This window comes from Triturus cristatus, chromosome 6 (assembly GCF_964204655.1).
Source record: "Triturus cristatus chromosome 6, aTriCri1.1, whole genome shotgun sequence".
Classification (NCBI taxonomy): domain Eukaryota; kingdom Metazoa; phylum Chordata; class Amphibia; order Caudata; family Salamandridae; genus Triturus; species Triturus cristatus.
Window position 1 is genome coordinate 1,366,685,815 of NC_140589.1, and position 17,483 is coordinate 1,366,703,297.

The window sequence follows — 17,483 nt, forward strand, 5'->3', positions numbered from 1 at the left end:
TTGTCACAAAAACTAGTTTTTCTTCTGACCTTTGTTGTTTATCTTGTAAAATACATTGCCGATCAAAAAACCTTGAACGTTTGTATGACTCTCTAATTAGTCTATGAGGGTAGCCTCGATCTTCAAACTTTTTCTTCATTTCTACCGCCCTCTTGTCATAATCCTCCAGCTTTGTACAGTTCCGCCTCAAGCGTAAAAATTGGCTGAAGAGAATGCTATTTTTTTGGGTAGTAGGGTGGAAGCTATTGTAATGCAAGAGAGTATTGCGAGCAGTGGGCTTAATAAAAAGGTCTACAAATAATTTACCACATTCATGCTTTATTAAGATGTCCAAAAACTCCATCTCAGTGTTGCTAATCTGAGATGTGAATTTTAGATTGATGTCACATAAATTGAGCCACGCAATAAATTCAATTAGAATATCTTCGTTATCATCCCATATAAACACAATGTTGTCTATATATCGTGACCAGTGGAATATGGACTCAAAAAATGGGGCCACCTCATTAAAAACGAATTGTTGCTCAAAATGGACTACATAGATGTTCGCTATGGTTGGGGCGCAAGATGCGCCCATGCTGACTCCTTTGATTTGTTTGTACAATACTCCTCGAAATTCAAACACATTGTCCTCAAGGATAATGCGTAAACATTCGATGATAAAGGTGGTTTTACATTCAATGTTGTGTAGGTCTATAAACCATTTTGTTGCTGCAATGGCTCCTTCACAAGGTATATTTGAATATAGACTTTCAACATCTAGTGTAACTAGCCATTGTCTGTTCGCATTAAACGGTATCCCTTCCACTAGATTATTAATGTGGCGTGTATCCTGAATATAGCCTGGAATTATTTTTATGTATGGGCGTAGAATGGCATCAAGATACTTAGATATTGGTTCCGTAACAGAACCTATAGTTGTAATTATTGGTTGAAGGGGGGGATGTGTATCATTTTTATGAACTTTTGGTATACCATATTGCTAGCTAACCTCGGAAACTCCACATTCATATATTCAAATTCTTTATTACAGATAGAACCATCACGTAAAGCCTTAGTGGTGAGTCTAAGTATTTTCTTCTTGATCTCTTCTGTGGGATTTCTAGTTATTCTGATATAGGAGCTTAACTAATTTTCTAATTCTTCCAATTTCTTTTTAGCATCCTCCACAGCCTTCAAGGATTTTTTTTTATTCTCTAAATCTGAGATTTCATTCAACAACTGCAAGAATATTTCTTTTGCAGTTTCAACTATCAGCATCAGGAGGTCCCCTGATAAAATCCTCGACGGCTGTGGAGGATGCTAAAAAGAAATTGGAAGAATTAGAAAATGAGTTAAGCTCCTACAATGACTATCTCAAAAAACGTAAAACAGAAAAACTCCAAAAAGATATTAGATACTTTAACAAAGAGCATGTGTACACCTATCTTGCAGATGGTTACTATGCACAATCTGAATCTCTGGGACAAGATAATGCATTTATCAATATAGTTCCAGATATTTTAATATTGACATTTTTCCATGCAACATAACAAACAAAAAGGCGGTAGATATATAAGATCGGAAGTTGATCTACCGCCATTTCTAAACTTAGTTATGTTTGTTTAATCCAATATGATCCTTATGAAAACAATAATTAAGAGCCTTTGTTTTGAGTAATGATAAAAGTATAGTTACTTTCAATCGGGAGATAGTCCCTTTTCTATGTTTTTCCTAACGCGCCTGCCCGACCTAAGATGGCGCCTGTGAAGAAACATTGGCTGCCACCTACGCTCCAATTACCTAATGTTTGCGCGCGCAACGATCATCCAATATAAATAAAAGGCCTCTAGAAACGGAGCGTTCTTAGTATGGCGGTTCGCGTTTTAACAACACGGAAGCTACGGTCGAGAGCTCCATCATCCATAAACAAGGAAACAAGGTACGGTCGCACATAGAGGTTAGATACTGTTAGCACTGAGTAGTATAATAACAAGATGCATGAAGATTTCGACTTCATGCAAGTTAATTACATAATCTCTAAATGTTCTCCTTATAGATACCTATGAACGAATTGTGGTACCATCAAAACAAGAATACGATTATTTATTAAACCAAGCAATACACTCTTGAGCCATATTTATAGACATTCAAAGTAAGTGAATTACATATTATCGATTTTCTTTGACACCGGCATACTTACGTGGAGAATTTAAATGCTTTATGCATAGACACCATATGATTGATTTTTTTCATCTCTAGAGTAGTTGGTTTAATCAATAATAGATACTTGCTTGATATATGACAACTTTAGTATGTTTTAAATAAGCATTGCTATTCTATCTGCAATGTTAGTGTTAGGAAAGAACCTGCCACATATGATATTTAGAGTTTTATTTTTCCTCCATAGTTATATATACGGGTTATCCATAAGAAGAAGGAGAAAGGGAAGAATAAAATTTACTTTTTACGCGCTATCTTGTATCAAGATCTACCCAAGCTGGTGATTACATCCATAGTCTTAGTAAGTTCCTTTCTCAGAATGTGCGTTATTACATGTTAAGACAACATGCGCTGTATAAAACACACTGAGGCATTTTTCTTATATAGTTGTTTATATTGTTTGTTCGAAGAAAGGAAGGGAAAAAGAACAAAGAGGGGAAAAAAATATCCACCATTCTGTTGATACCCCAGCACATGAGCCGTTATACTGAAAATCTTTGGATATTATGTACATTGTACAAATCTCTATGCCCTATATCTTTCTAGTAAGTATAGCAAAATATATTATCAACTCTAAAACGTTTTTTTCGTCTCTAATAATATATGACAAAAGGAATTCTCTCTAAAAAAGAGTCTTTATATTGTTTTTACAGCTGCCCTATAAGTCACCAAATAATTTTGAGAATCTTAGTCAAACCGTGTGAAGCTCTGCACACTATTGTAAGTTTGATTATATATCCTATGAAAGAAAGTCTAAATACTAATTTTTCTCTCTAAATAAGATTAATTAATATGGAATGTATAATGAATGATGAGAACTGGTATGCATATTGTCAAAATTAAATCATGTGTAAGACACTTTTAATATTGGGCTGGCCTTTGATCACTATTAGCTCTTGAATCTTTCTCACTATCAAAACTTTCTTCTTCTTCTTTTTTATCTTTATTGTTTGATTTTATTCTATTTTACCTAATAGATGTTTAAGACACTGATTATCACAACAGTATTGTAATTTATGTTCCCCCCTTTTTTTGATGGATTGAATATAATTTTAAGCACGTATGGATTTTATTTTTTCCTTTTGAACTGTATATATTGTATATATATTGTCTTGTAAAGAGTGGCCATATTGTCTTTCTCTATTTTAACATATACACAATATAATTTATGAAAAGAATTGTAAGTCAATACAATTATGTTTTTTTCTTTAAAATGAAATTGGCCGTTACTCGTTATAAATATGTAGATTTGCTAAGAATTGAATTATTGACCAATACTCTAGGTATATATGTATATATTATATAGGAGTAACCATTTATTTATGCTGTTTTTATGTCCCATATAGTTGTATTGCAATAGACGGTCCCCTGATGAAGGCAGTTTTGCCGAAACACGCGTAGTCTCCATCTTCCGCATTGCTCCCATCGAATATACATCGACCGCATTATCAATTCTGCCAGATTAGTTCTTTTTATTGGTTTATTAATTTTTTCAATGTATTGTCTAGATATAAGTGATGTAATTTTGGAATTATTTATTAGCACTGTGTATATTCTTTTCACGTTTTGGAAGAAAAACAACTAAATGATCTTGATACACAACCCAAAAAAACGATGGAATACATTTGCATAATATATAAAATAAAAAAATGGTTGATGAACATAAATAAAATTATCTATATACTTTCTTAAATTATGTTTGCCTTTTTTGATCTATATTTGCCTTTTTTGATCTATATATGAAGCACAGTTATTGGTTACTGTCATCTATATACCTAGTAATTGTTGGCATATTCTAATTACAGCTTGCTATAGATTTTTCACTTATTTTTGTCACTACAAATTACAGATTCCGGGCCATGCCCGGACACACACTTGTGCCTGCCACTATCCCACACACCCTTGAACCATTGTGCAAGTAGGTCATTGTTGTTAGCTGGTGACAAATCATAAATGTGGCCCCCACCTGCCTGGAGATCCTCAAGCATCCTTGGCATTGAGTACTTGCTATGTGTGGCATTACATGCATGTAACTTTGTGCGACTACTTGCAAAGTTTGAAAACCATAAATATCCCATTTCCTCCTACCCTGGGGAGGTGCTGCTTTGTTCCGGGGTCTGTACTCTGGCCCCTAATCAGTGATATATGTGTATATGGTACAATTGATGTCATGTGTGGTTTCACTCATACTCAATAGATGTGATTTCTCTCAAGGGCAGAGGAACACATTTACCCTACATATCCCAGTGTACCTTTCAACACCATTTATCAGTTGACACAGGACACCAACAATAATTAGTTGCATTTGATGCATACTTACATCCAAGGTGCTGGACTGACCTTCTACATTCTGGAGAAACTTTAACAGAAGGATTCAAGAAAGTTCAGTCCAGTACTTTCACTGCCCAAGACAGAAGCAGCAACTGCAGGGCAATCCTACAAAGCAACAAACAGCAAAGGGGCAGAACTCCTCCTGGCAGCTCTTCCAGCTCTTCTTCTTGGCAGGGTTCTTAGTCCAAAAGTGTTCAATAATTCTGGAGTCAGGGCCGCAATATTCATACTACTTTTCCCTTTGAAGCTGTAGGCAGCAAGTCCCTCTGGCTCAGTGGGAACCAGTTATGTCCTCCCTAGTCCACTACAGGAGGAGGTGACAGTGCTTCAGCGCGGAGTGCAAAATCCCTCCCTACCGTCACGGACCAAAAGATCTCACATACACACACTATCCATACATTCGCTGGTGGGGCCCATAACACCAACATTCACTCACCATCAGTCCGTGCGAGAGGCGATTATCCTTCCAAGCCCTGGTAATGAGGGGGAAAATACCACTTCTACCCTAATGAGCAACAGATCTACACAACCTTCTAAAACTCATTAGGCCCTGAATTTCACCTTTGGTATTCCTCTCATAAACGGGACGGATCAGTCAGTTGTAGGTTTAAGTGACTTTCTAATTCTCTAATTAACCTTTTCATTAACACATTTCAATGAATAAACAACCCAACCCATTTCTGTAGATGTTCAAATTCAAATTTATATTAGTATTGCAAATTAAATCATTCATTTGATCAAGTTGCCATTCATATTTACATATTCTGGCTAAAGTCGTCCTCTATGTCAAATCTGGCAGTCTCGCAAATCTATGCCCATCAATTTTAGCAGGTTCAGTTCATCAGGGGTTTGGGCATGAATTCAGTCCGTCAAAGATTCAGACTAACAGCTGTCCTGCAGTGTCACCGTCCTCTCCGTCAGCATAACATCAGGAAATCGAGAAAGGCCAGAAACAAACCCGCCCCTACCTCTCTTTTCTACCATAATTATAGTAAAATCAATATCAAATGTATCAAAGTTTTAGACATCCGAGTTCGCTGATTGGACAATCAGGGATCATCCTTTTAAGTTCTCACGAAAGTGTCTTTTGGGTTATGACCCTTGTCAGTTCCGGTTCACACAACAGTCTTTGTTCGGAATATTTGGACGACGTCCCGGGCTGTCCTTGGAAGGTACATGTTCATCTGGGGTCAGGTCCAGGCCACTGTGTATCTGTTGTCAGTGCAGGCGCAGTTCACCCAAGCCTTGTTCAGCGTTGGCAGTCGGGTTAGGCACCAAAGGCAGCCATCTTTCGATAGGCAAAAATGGTCAACTTAAGCAAAGAAACACAAAAACGTAATTAATACATAAAAATGACTAATCAAATGTTATTCCCTCGCTAATACCCATATGTGTATGTATTTATCTAGCAAAAAGCAACACTCAGTGCGGTTTATACTTACTAAATAAAGCACAAATCACAATACATCAAAAAAGCAACATATATCATGCAATATTCTAATTATCTATGATTAGTATGCGTACAAAATTTAGTTCACGTATTAATTAAGCCATGCAGATGCAAATCCCACGTGTATTTCAGTCATTAATAAGGTTGAATAGTTATTTCCACTTCAATCCATTATTTCAATTATAATTAATTAATTATTCTAATTAATAAACATGCAAAATGGGGTGGGTATACAAAATTTTGCATAACCCGCTCCAGCAACAGCATTGTACAGAGCAGACACCAGCGGCAGCCGGCACAGGTAAGCATGGTGGGGCGGGGGCAGGGCAAGTTGGGAGCGGGGGGAAGTCGATAGACGACAGAATAGGTATAATTAAATAAATAAATAAATAAAAAACACATATTCTGTCGTCCGTCGGCTTCCTCCCCACTGCGCCCTGCCCCTCCCCACCACGCTTACCTGTGCTGGCCACCGCTGGCAGACACAGCCTATTCAGATGCTAGTGAAAACTCCTCCCACCACTCTAAATGCAGAAAGGTCTATTCAGCCTGGTTATGAGTCACCCAGGAAAGGCAGAACACACCTCAACCCCCCTTGTGACTGTCTAGAGTGAATGCACATCCCCATCTCCTGTCGCTCCAAAATCAGACGGTGAATACACAAACAGGCAGAGGGACACCGGATGGTTAAAAAAGAAAATGCCCACTTTCAAAAAGTGGTATTTTCAAACACACAATTTAAAAAACACCTTTACTAAAAGATGTGTTATTAAATTCTGAGCTCAGTGAACCTAAACTTGATGTCTATATTTTATCCAAATTGAAAGTTACACTTGTAAAATGTTTCAGGGTAGCTCCAATGATCACCTATGGACTTTTACTAGTGAAAAATAAACTGTATATTACTTTACTATCAGGACATGTACAACACACCAGCACGTCCTACCTTTCATACACTGCACTCTGCCCATGTGGCTTCCTTGGGCCTACCTTAGAGGTGACTTACATTTAAGAAAATGAAAGGTTAGGGCCTGGCAAGTAGGTGCACTTGCCAGGTTGACATAGCAATAAAAACTGCGCCCAGACACTGCAGTAGTAGGTCTGAGACACATTTGAAAGGCCCACTAGTAGCATTTGATTTACAGGCCCTGGGCACACACAATGCCCTGTAGTAGGGACTTACTAGTAAATAAAATATGCCAACCATGGAAAACCAATCAGAACACAATTTACAATAGGAGCACTTGCACATTGGCACTGAATAGCAGTGAGAAAGTGCGTGGAGACTCTAAACCAGCAAAAACTAAGTCCAGCATGCCATCAGAAACAGGAGGTCAGAAAGCAAAAGGACAGGGGAGACATATCAAAAGATGCCATGTCTAACTAAATAGATACCTGTGGAAGTGTCAAATCTGTATGCCTGCCAAGGTGAGGCGTAAATAGGAGAAATAACTTCATTTCTCCTCGTTTCTACCACTTTTCACGTGTGCTGCATTCTGCAGCACACATAGAATGGGGAAAACACCTCTTAGGATTGTTTTTGGGCAGGAAGGTGCCCCTTCCTGCACAAAACAATTCTGCCTGCAACAAAAGCACTCTTGTACCAGGATGCAAGGGATCCAACATAGGCTGCCAACAAGGCACCAGCGCAGGCAGAAAGAACAGGAAGTACTGTATTGCTTGGGTGTAGAACAGCGAAGCAAGGTGCCTTGCTACAATGCCATATGCAAAAAAAATGCAATAAATGAGGCCCTTTGTTTATATACATTGGTACAATTTATACCATACAGAATCAGAATCAAACTTAATAAATGGCCCATGCCTAGAATATTGTAGAATATCCTAATGTATTGTAGCCACACTTTCGATTACCACATTATAGTTAAGGTAAGTATAGTATATCACAAAGTAAGTACAGTATATACTTACCTTTAGTGAAAGTAACTATAGTATATCGTTGCGTAGCTATGGAATATACTTACCCACACTACACTGTGGCAGTCTATATCGTGGCCACAATATGTTATGATATTGTACTATATTGTAGCATTGTAATACAGTATATATGCACACTAATATACAAAAACCTAGTTAGAGTCGTCCTCCCATGGGCAATTTCTCAAGCTTGATTCTCATTGGACAAGGTACACATTTTATCAATTCAAAGCAGTCTAATCAGTGGTTGTTTAAGAGACGGATACAGTTAATTCACTAAGAATCCTTTAAATATTGATTAAGAAAGACTGAAGATGAGCAGAATGCATTGTAAAATGCATGCACTGTGATGAAAAAGAGGAATATCGTTATTGGTTTACAAAGTTTGTGTTTGAGTGTGCCCTATATTAAGTAGTTCTAGGTCATTGAGCACAGCTTCTTTTCAAAGTTTAGGAATGTTATTTTTTTTTTGTATCAATGCAGTTACCAAATATTACTGATTATCATTTATTACAAAAGGTAATGGACATCGCTTTATCCCTTAGATATTTGAACTTTCCTCTTAATTTTTAAAATATTCTCGAGTGCCTATTTAAAGTATCTATTGCAATAGTACTGTAGACGATTATAGGTTTAAAATTATTTGGACACTCACAGTATAGCACTATCCAAGAAAAAAAATCCACAGCTTTCACTGTACTTAGCAAAGAATGTTTTACTTCAAGTAATACAAGACAGATCTTTCCACAGCAATATTAAAATAAATGACAATAATCTATGTGAGGCGTTTCAAACACAATGCAACGCCTCAATAAAGTAACACAGCTTGAATGTGCTGTGCGTCAACAAATGAAAATCATTAAAATCGCAGTTACATACAGAAATGTGTTTTTGCAGCCAGGAGTATGAAAGAATCGTCGTAGGGGAGGTGTGAACCCTCATCTCTAACAGACACCGCTTGCTCCGCATTATACAGATGTCTGCGACTCTTGGATTTGTCCTATGGTTTCCATAATTGTCAGCAATAAGCATTTGTGGTAATTATGTCTAGTGTCCTGGGATACTCTATTCATGCTTCGCTAATGAGAAGCGTGTTTTATTTTTTTTTTGTCAGTCGTTTTGTGGTCGAGGAGTATTACCTTCCGCCAGCTGTATGAAATGTGCCTGACCCCTGCTTCTATTGATCAACCAATGTATGAGGTATGTTTATTTGTTTTATTTCTGCAGGACTGTCCATATGCTATTGGAATACGCACAGAACAACAACATTTGAATGAGTATAGATTATATTTGTAACCGTGCTAGAAATGAAAACTATGCAAATAACAAAGCTACTCAACAAATAGTAATACGATGGAATTGAAAGAGAATACACCCAAACCCGTATGGTTTAGCTGCACTTGAGGCAATGTTTAGGGAGGGACAGAGTTTAAACCCATTGCAAAATAAAAGGGTAACAATGACACGGTTGTCAAATGTCTGACAGTAACCGAAATGCTAAAATATGAGAGGATTAGAGAATATTGCAGATGTAAGGAAACCCTTCTACTGTGCATGTTTAACCTGCTTTTTAATATCGAAATTTGGATTTCTGGCCGCCCTCCGAGACTGAGCCCTAACGAAAAGACCCATACGCCATGTGCTCGTGTTCTTTACAATTGGTATGCTGGAGCCCTCATGATATAGCTCTTCCTAATGCAATCCTGTGGTAATGTTTTGAAGTCATAAATATGTCTGTTCATTGATGCTTGTCCTACAGCTGTAGCTCACTTAAAATAATGCAAGATAAATCAATTTCTGAATTTTCCCAGCTTTTATGTAAGTCTGGGCAGTGAACTCTGCTCTGCTCTCGGAGTTTGCAGAATTTTCCACATTCTGCTTTACGTGGAGCTCGTGGAGTTCCAAAGAACTCCTCTTCGCGTTGCGGAGCAGAGTTTTTTTCCTCACTCGCCTTCGTCAACATCAAGTTGGCGAGTGAGGATAATCCACCTCCCAGCGAGATTTTTCCTCGTTCGCGATCGTCAACATCAAGTTGGCGAGCGTGGAAAATCAACCTCCCAGCTTGGTTTCTCAATGCGGGCGGTCAGATTACTCGTTGCGGGTGGTCGCGTATGCTCTCGACTGCTCGTGTTGAGAAACAATCGGTTCGAGTTGAGAAAGCTGCCGCTCGAGTAAAAATCTACTCGAGTGGCAGAAAGGAAGCAGAGCCCGCTTGCGCTGTGCACGGTGCCGTTCGCGATCATTGCACAGTGCTGACAAGCACCTGGCACTGAAAATCATAACGAATGGCATTTATCTAACGCTCTGCGTATCGTGGCAGAGGCTTTTTTTGCACTTCGTGGAGTTCAACTCTGTGAACTCTGCCCAGGCTTGCTTTTATGCTGAACTCAAAATCTGTTAGAATACTCTAACTATAGTTACCTCACTATTAATTATATCTCCAGTTTGGTAAATGCAATCAACACTATAGGTACATCCTCACTATAATGTTGAGTTTAACACTCTAATCTGTGTCCAGATTTGAGCTACTTATTTTATTTTTGGGACTTTTGAAAAATGTCAAAAATACATGTGTGTTGCATGTCTTATTTTTCCCTGTTCTTTGTAATACTTACTACAAAATGATGCACAATGCTGCAGGCAAAGATAGCATTGCAACACACCTTCTGGTAGGATGATTCTGAGTGGAGTACAAAGGAGATAATGGTGCAAAATCCAAGGGTTGCTATGGGAAGAGGTGGTGACCCAGACACACAGTAGAAGATAACACTGATGAAGGAGCAGATGGCAGTACAGATTGGCCTAGAGATGGTTAGTGGAATTAACTGCACAGACAGCGCCAATCGAGACAACTACAATACACTCAAGACCAGAAAACTGGCAAACTTAAACATGTTAGTAACTGCATCATGTCTCAGGGCTTAGGTGTGAAAATAATAATGTGTGAGGCACACGTTGACTGTGGTTGTTGGAGTTGAACTTTGTTGGGACATGAATGTCCCATGGTTGGTGAAAGGGAGTGTACCTCTGCCTTGGATAACCTGGCCTACCTTTTTGTCTGTCCCTGCTTACTGCTCCCTGCTTACTGCTTACTGGTGCAAAAATCTTACACTTCATTGTGTCTATGCTTTGTATACTTCTGCTTGGAGCCAACTCCATTGGTACCTGTTGCAAGAACCATCACTTAGAATAAAAATTGTTTGCACAGATGTTAGAATAAGATCTGAAAGAGAACCAAAATAAACCAGATTTAAAACCTTGGGCAGTGGATCCACATCCTTTGTGTGGAAAATGTTTAGAAAAGTGGCATCCAAGCCACCACACTATATGTTTCAAAGTTCTTCTTGGTCAACAAAATGAATTCTCTGAATAGTGCTCAAAGAGTTGTTGTGCAATCAGGCAGCCAGTCTCACGAAATGAGGACACATCACATGAATCAGCACTTTCTGTTGGAGGAGCTGAGGATCTCTCTAAAGAGCCTAGAACCCTGCCCACTAGCTGAGAGAGGGAAGGAGAGTGCCTTGCCCTGCAGATAAAGACCTTGTCCAATATAAAAAACCCAACGAGTTCTTAGGTGAGTAGCAGCAATAGCTTACTTGCCCAGAGTCCAAAGCGAGGAGTGACCTTGAGGCCCCTTTCTGTCACTCTGTGTAAGTGTGCACAGAACAAGTATTCTGTATTGCCCAGCTGTTTGTCGTGGGATTAAGGAAATGGTGCTGCCACTGTTAATGTTGTGAGTAAAATCTGTGCATCCACTGAACGGGGAAGCCCAGATCAGGTGGGAGGCCACAGCTTTCAAAAAGACACCACCCAATCAATGTGCCTCCCCAATAACCCCCCACAAACGTCACCAGTTAAGCTGATGGCACTTGCAGGAGAAGAGACATTGCCTTGACTGCAGGAGAAAGAACCATATCCAACACACAGCTTGAATTGCTACAGTAACCAGCAAATAAATCACAAGGTATGCCCACACTGGGGGCAAGAGACTAAGGGCCTGATTACGAGTCTGGCGGTCGGACTCACGGTAGCGCAGCAGCGGTGGACCACCATCTGCCGTATTACGATTTCTAAAGTCGTTGCGGCGGTAGACCATCGGCTGAGGCAGGGAGCAGTTATTCCCAGGCAGTGGCCCAGGAGCTCCTCAACGCAATATGCTGAGTGGGGACTGGCGCAGTCCCGCGCAGCATATTATGAGTTCCTGGACCACCAGCCTTTTCATGGCAGAGCATGAAAAGGCAGGTGGTTCAGGAACAAAGGGGGCCCTACAGGGACATCCCGCCATGGGAATACATGTGCCCCCCTGTCTGTACCCCCACAAAGTTCCAGCATGACATGGATGTCCACGTCGAGCCATACTGGAAATTGTTTGCTGCTCCTATTGTGGTGCCTGTTTTCCAGGCACCGCCATACAAAGAACCACCGACCGTATTACGAGGTGTGCATTTCCAACTCATAATACGTTCTGTGGTCCTTGGGCGGTTTTGCACGGCTTTGGCGCAGCAGAGGCTGTGTTGTGCCGGTTTCCCTGCACCAAACTCGTAATCAGGGCCTAGATGCACACAGACAAGTCTGCTGCACATGCTAAGACTTTTTCTGGAAAGTGTAAAGAGACATTGAACTGAGTTACAAATTTGACGTGTGAGAGTATTTGAGCTATCTGCACTTAATCCTGCCTAAAACCATAATGTGTTGGGTTGTAAATATGCGATTTTGACCTAAACGAGAGCAAGGGGGACAGAGTGAAGAGGGGAAGGTAACAACTCACTGCTTAGAGGAGCTTAGTTTTGCAACCTTGTGGGTGGTTGCCATTGAATTGTGTAGGATTTATCTCTGCCGTGATTAAAGTACTTTCTTTTTACATAAAAATACGTAATGGGATGGACATTACATCACTCTGTGTGTTGGTTGACTTTTGGGTTCTGAGCTCTTTCTCCCACACATACTCCCTGAGAAGCTTCTGACTGCTTACCCTATCTGCTCTGAGAGTCAAGTGTGGCAAGGGCTTTACTTGGGCTGTATGTGTCACAGATTGCAGAGCTATGGTAGGCAAGGCCCCAGGACACCAGTGGCAAAAGACCTCAAATATCACGATTGGAGCCTAGTATACCCTATGTGCCCTGTGACCTCCCAAATTTTGACTTGAGGAAGCACAGTATCTGATGAAAAGTTGATTAGATTGTTTGGAATGCCTATTGCAGGGTTTAGCAACTCCAGTAGGCATGGGAGCCATGGCTTAAGTTTAAATTGGAATGTCAAAGAACTGTGGGTGGACAGAAGTGAGTAGGCTATGCCCACTTTTAATTTGAATATAAAACAATGTTTCAGATTTCACTTACTGCCTTCTCTGCTCTGCTCCCTCTAGCTCAACCAATTTCCCTCCAAATATGGGCCCTGGGCGAAAATACTGCTAGCTAGAGCCCCATGGTCACAAAGAAGTTTAAAATGATGTCTGAGGGCTAGTAGAGGACGTTCACCACTGTCCTGTGTCATAGTGTTCAGCTAAGATTGACTTGTTATCAAGAATACTATTACCTGGAAATCTCATTTTCATCACAAATATACCGCATGCTGGGAGTTGTAGTCTAAGTCCATATCAATGAAAAATATTCTGCAAACTCACTTAAAAATATGAATTTGTCAAAGAAAGATCAAAACTTGCCATGACTAGGTCAATGTGTCCTGATGAGATGGAGAGCATAAACATGTCAGAATGTACAAGTCAATCATAAGTAAAATGTACCCATCCGTGTAAGGTCCTAAACCAATAGATTTGCATGCATAAAGAAGAGACTGTGCACATTTAAGTGCAATCTACTGAAGTGCCCGCAGACCGCAGAGCATCAACAATTATGGAGAGTCAATTGATGGAATCTTAGGTGCATTTGTATGTTACTTAAGATTAGGTTTGGATAGGGGACCATTGTCTCACTATCCTGGGTGGTGCTTGTAAGCAAAGTTTGTCATGTTCTTCTGGTGGAGACCTTCAAAATGGCAGCACTTAGTGGGTGCAGGGGCATACTATATCTCTGGAGCACTCTCTGCGCAGATCCTTCTAACAGTTTTATTCATTTGGTATAACATTTCTAGAATCAAACTTGGAACATCTAATGTTCGAAAACATAATAATATCACCAGAAGATATAATGTCCAGATTTTTTTTGCAGAGGGGAGAGTTATAGTTTTAATTGATGCAGGAAACCCATTTCATGGAATCTGAGAAGAAGGCATTGCAAAAACAATGGTGAGGAGCTCTTATGTGAATTAACCCAGGGTTCCCATATCAAGCAACCGCCGCCATTGCAGAAAAAGAAGGTCACTATAGGCTTGTGAGTGGGAAGTTGGATGTGAAAGACATAACAATTGTTAAAGTGCATGAACCAAATTCAAATCAGCTGGAATTCCTGAATACGATTTCGAAGTTAGTAATCCCTTTTATGCCACATTTATTGAACACTGGGGATGATTTCAACTGTGTGGCCAACAGTGTGTTGGATCAATCACATCCACCCCAACCTCCCTCTCCCACCAACAAACAAGTTAAGAAATTTGAAGATTCAGATTCACGTTATGGATTGATTGATTACCAGAGGATGGCATATCACATGGTTTGAGATCCTCTTATTATCCTGTATTAAAACCCTAAATGTTCAGTTGTATACATTTCTGGGTGCCCCTAACATACAGGCTTCACAAAATTAGTGTCCAGATCTGTTGTGTACGTCCTTGGATTCAAATGTTGGTTACTCGGACCAAATCAAGGTCCTTCAAACAATTGGTGAGACCATCTGTGTCAATTTAAAAGCAAATGACAGAAAATTCTCCTTCGTTCTAGTGGTGTGGGAGGCTTTTAAGATAGTGACACTGGGCCAGTACTTATCCTACTTCACTGGGTTCAGGCATCTCGACTGTGAGATATTAAAGGTCAAGTGATAGCATTAAGGGAGCTAGAGAAATGGTGTCCAGAGTCCCCCTACCTAAAAAATGAATTACTGAAAGATAAAGGAAAGTTGGCAGAGCTTGTAGAGCAATTGCACGGCTTTGATTATAAGAAACACTTGGCCAGAGCACATGAAGGGGATAAGTCTAGATCATTTCTGGCTTGTGTAGCAAAAGCAAATAAAAGGGGCTCCCCGATACTGGGGATTAGGACTGAACATGGTGCGTGCGTACATTTGCAACACTTTTGCTAAATGTTATTATAGATTATGGGCAAGAATGGTGAAGCAAACAGGGGGAGAACTAAATGGTTTTCTGGGAGAGGTTCTACTACTGAGAGTGTCCCAGGAAGAAACTTGGTTGTTGGAGGGTGAAATCACAGCAGTGGTAATAAGAGCAGCAGTAAAAGAGATGGCAATGTCCCAGGGTCAGATGGCATAGTAGTGGAGTTCTATGCAGTATGTATAGAACAATCAGCTCCAAAACATGTGGAAGTACATAGAATAGTTTGGTCTTCCTTAGTCTACCACAGAGGCATTGGTGATTCTGTATTTAAACCAGATAGGGACCAGGAGGATTTGACAGCGTATAGGCCACTGTCAATACTTAATATAGATTATAAAATCCTTAACCAAAAATACTTGCTACATGGTTACTTCCTTCTATGCAGCACCTCAATAATCCAGGCCAAAGTGGGTTTTTCCTTGGGAGAACACAGTCATAAACTTTCAGAGACAGATTGAAATACTAGTATATTCAACAGACATGCACCCTGATGCCTTAATTTTAGCAATAAATGTCGAGAAAGTGTTTGACACACCGGATTGCCTGTTGCTATACATTATTCTAGATGCAATTGGGTTAGGGCAGGGAATTGGTGAATGGACACGACTTCTTTATACTACATCCACGGTACCTTCAAAGACTGGCCAAGCTCTTTTGGATTCAAATATGATACAAGACAGGTGTGACCATTGCTTTTTGCCCTGGTGGTAGATCCACTGGGTAGTAAGGCGAGACCATGGAATATTTATGATGGAATGATACCTGGGGACATGCATCACTACCCATTTTCATATGCAGACTATATTTTCTTAAATATAAGCTGGTTGATATGAGAAGGGCCATTGAGGTCCTGAACACACTCAGAGGCCTGTCTAGGCTGCACATTAAGTAGCAGAAATCTAGTGTGTTTCAAGTGTGAGAACCACAAGGAGAAATGGCAGCGTAACTGGTCGTTAGCTTCATCTGTGAATTGACATCCATATGGTATTTTGGAGTCAAGAAACAGATTTGCTAGCTACATTGCAACTCCTATTGAAAGAAGGGGGACTTGCTGTCCCTTACTTCGAGACTTAGTACTCGAAAATTTGGAGGATGGGCCATCCTCCATCACGGCGACAGAGTAAATTATTCCATCACCCTAGTAGAGGTCCAGACGATCAAATTTTGAAATGTCCGTCAGATATTTGAAGCATTGACCGCAACTGTCATCAAGGTAGTTCCTACCAATTTATGATAACTTTGCCGTATTGTTCCATTAAACATGACAGATCCCTACAGCAAAGTTACATTTTTTTTAACTTTCAAAGTCAAAACGCCAGAGCGGAGTTTTGTATTTGAAAAAAACCCCACAATGCTTCTATTGCCTTGAGAGTTATCCAGGGTTTTCCTGGCAGTGATGGGCAATGAAAACGACCTGTACATCCGGCATTGTAAATTAGGTGGAGGGGTGTATTCACCGAAGAAATGGAGTAGTCACTGCCATTTTTATACAAAAGGTCCACCCACATTTTAATTGAGTGAGTGGACCATTATGTTGGTGGAAAGGGTACTCAGTTGAATACATCTCTCAGGCCAACTCAATTAAGAGTCCTAAAAAGGTATCCCCAGTAAGAGAGCTAGGGATATTGTGGGGTCAAGCCTAATCGGCCATAGGAGATGGGCCGGGTTCTGAGATAGTGCCTTGATGAAAGGTCCATGAGGCTGGGAGAGGTAGTTGTATGATCAGTTGGCGAGGTGAAGCAGTCTCCAGAAGTCTGCCAGATTGTGGTCAGACGTCAAGTCATGTAATGCTCTAATGTGTCCGTTATAGGCATTGCATCATCCCAACTTGTCTAGAAATGTATCCGGTACCAGATTCCAGCACTTCCATCCCCACTGGAGTACATCCAAATTCAGTCAACACCTCAACAAGATGGAGAAAAAGTGTTTGTTGTGGGTGTTAGGGGCACAAACATGGTGCACTTGCCTTTGGGGTCTGTCCATGTCTTGGTGACTTGTTGGAGCAGAATTGTCTGAAAAAGTATGGCCACCCTGTACTTTTGGTTTCTATTGTTGGGGTCAATAGGAAGACCCTGTGGGATGAATGAATGGCAACTGCCAACCCACTTGAATTTCAGTTTTAGGGATTCTTCCTTAGAAAGATATGTATCCTGCAAAAGATCGTACTTTTGTTTAGTGTTTAGGTAATGCACACCCTTTTTTTAATTCAGTAGAGTGAGATAAGCCTTTAAGTTTTGGGGAATGGACTAGATGTGCCTTTCATGGCTGGTCAGAGAGTGGCATGGTGGTCAAATTGTTGCTTGTCCTACATCATGATCTGTTTGTCAATTGGTCCCTGCTA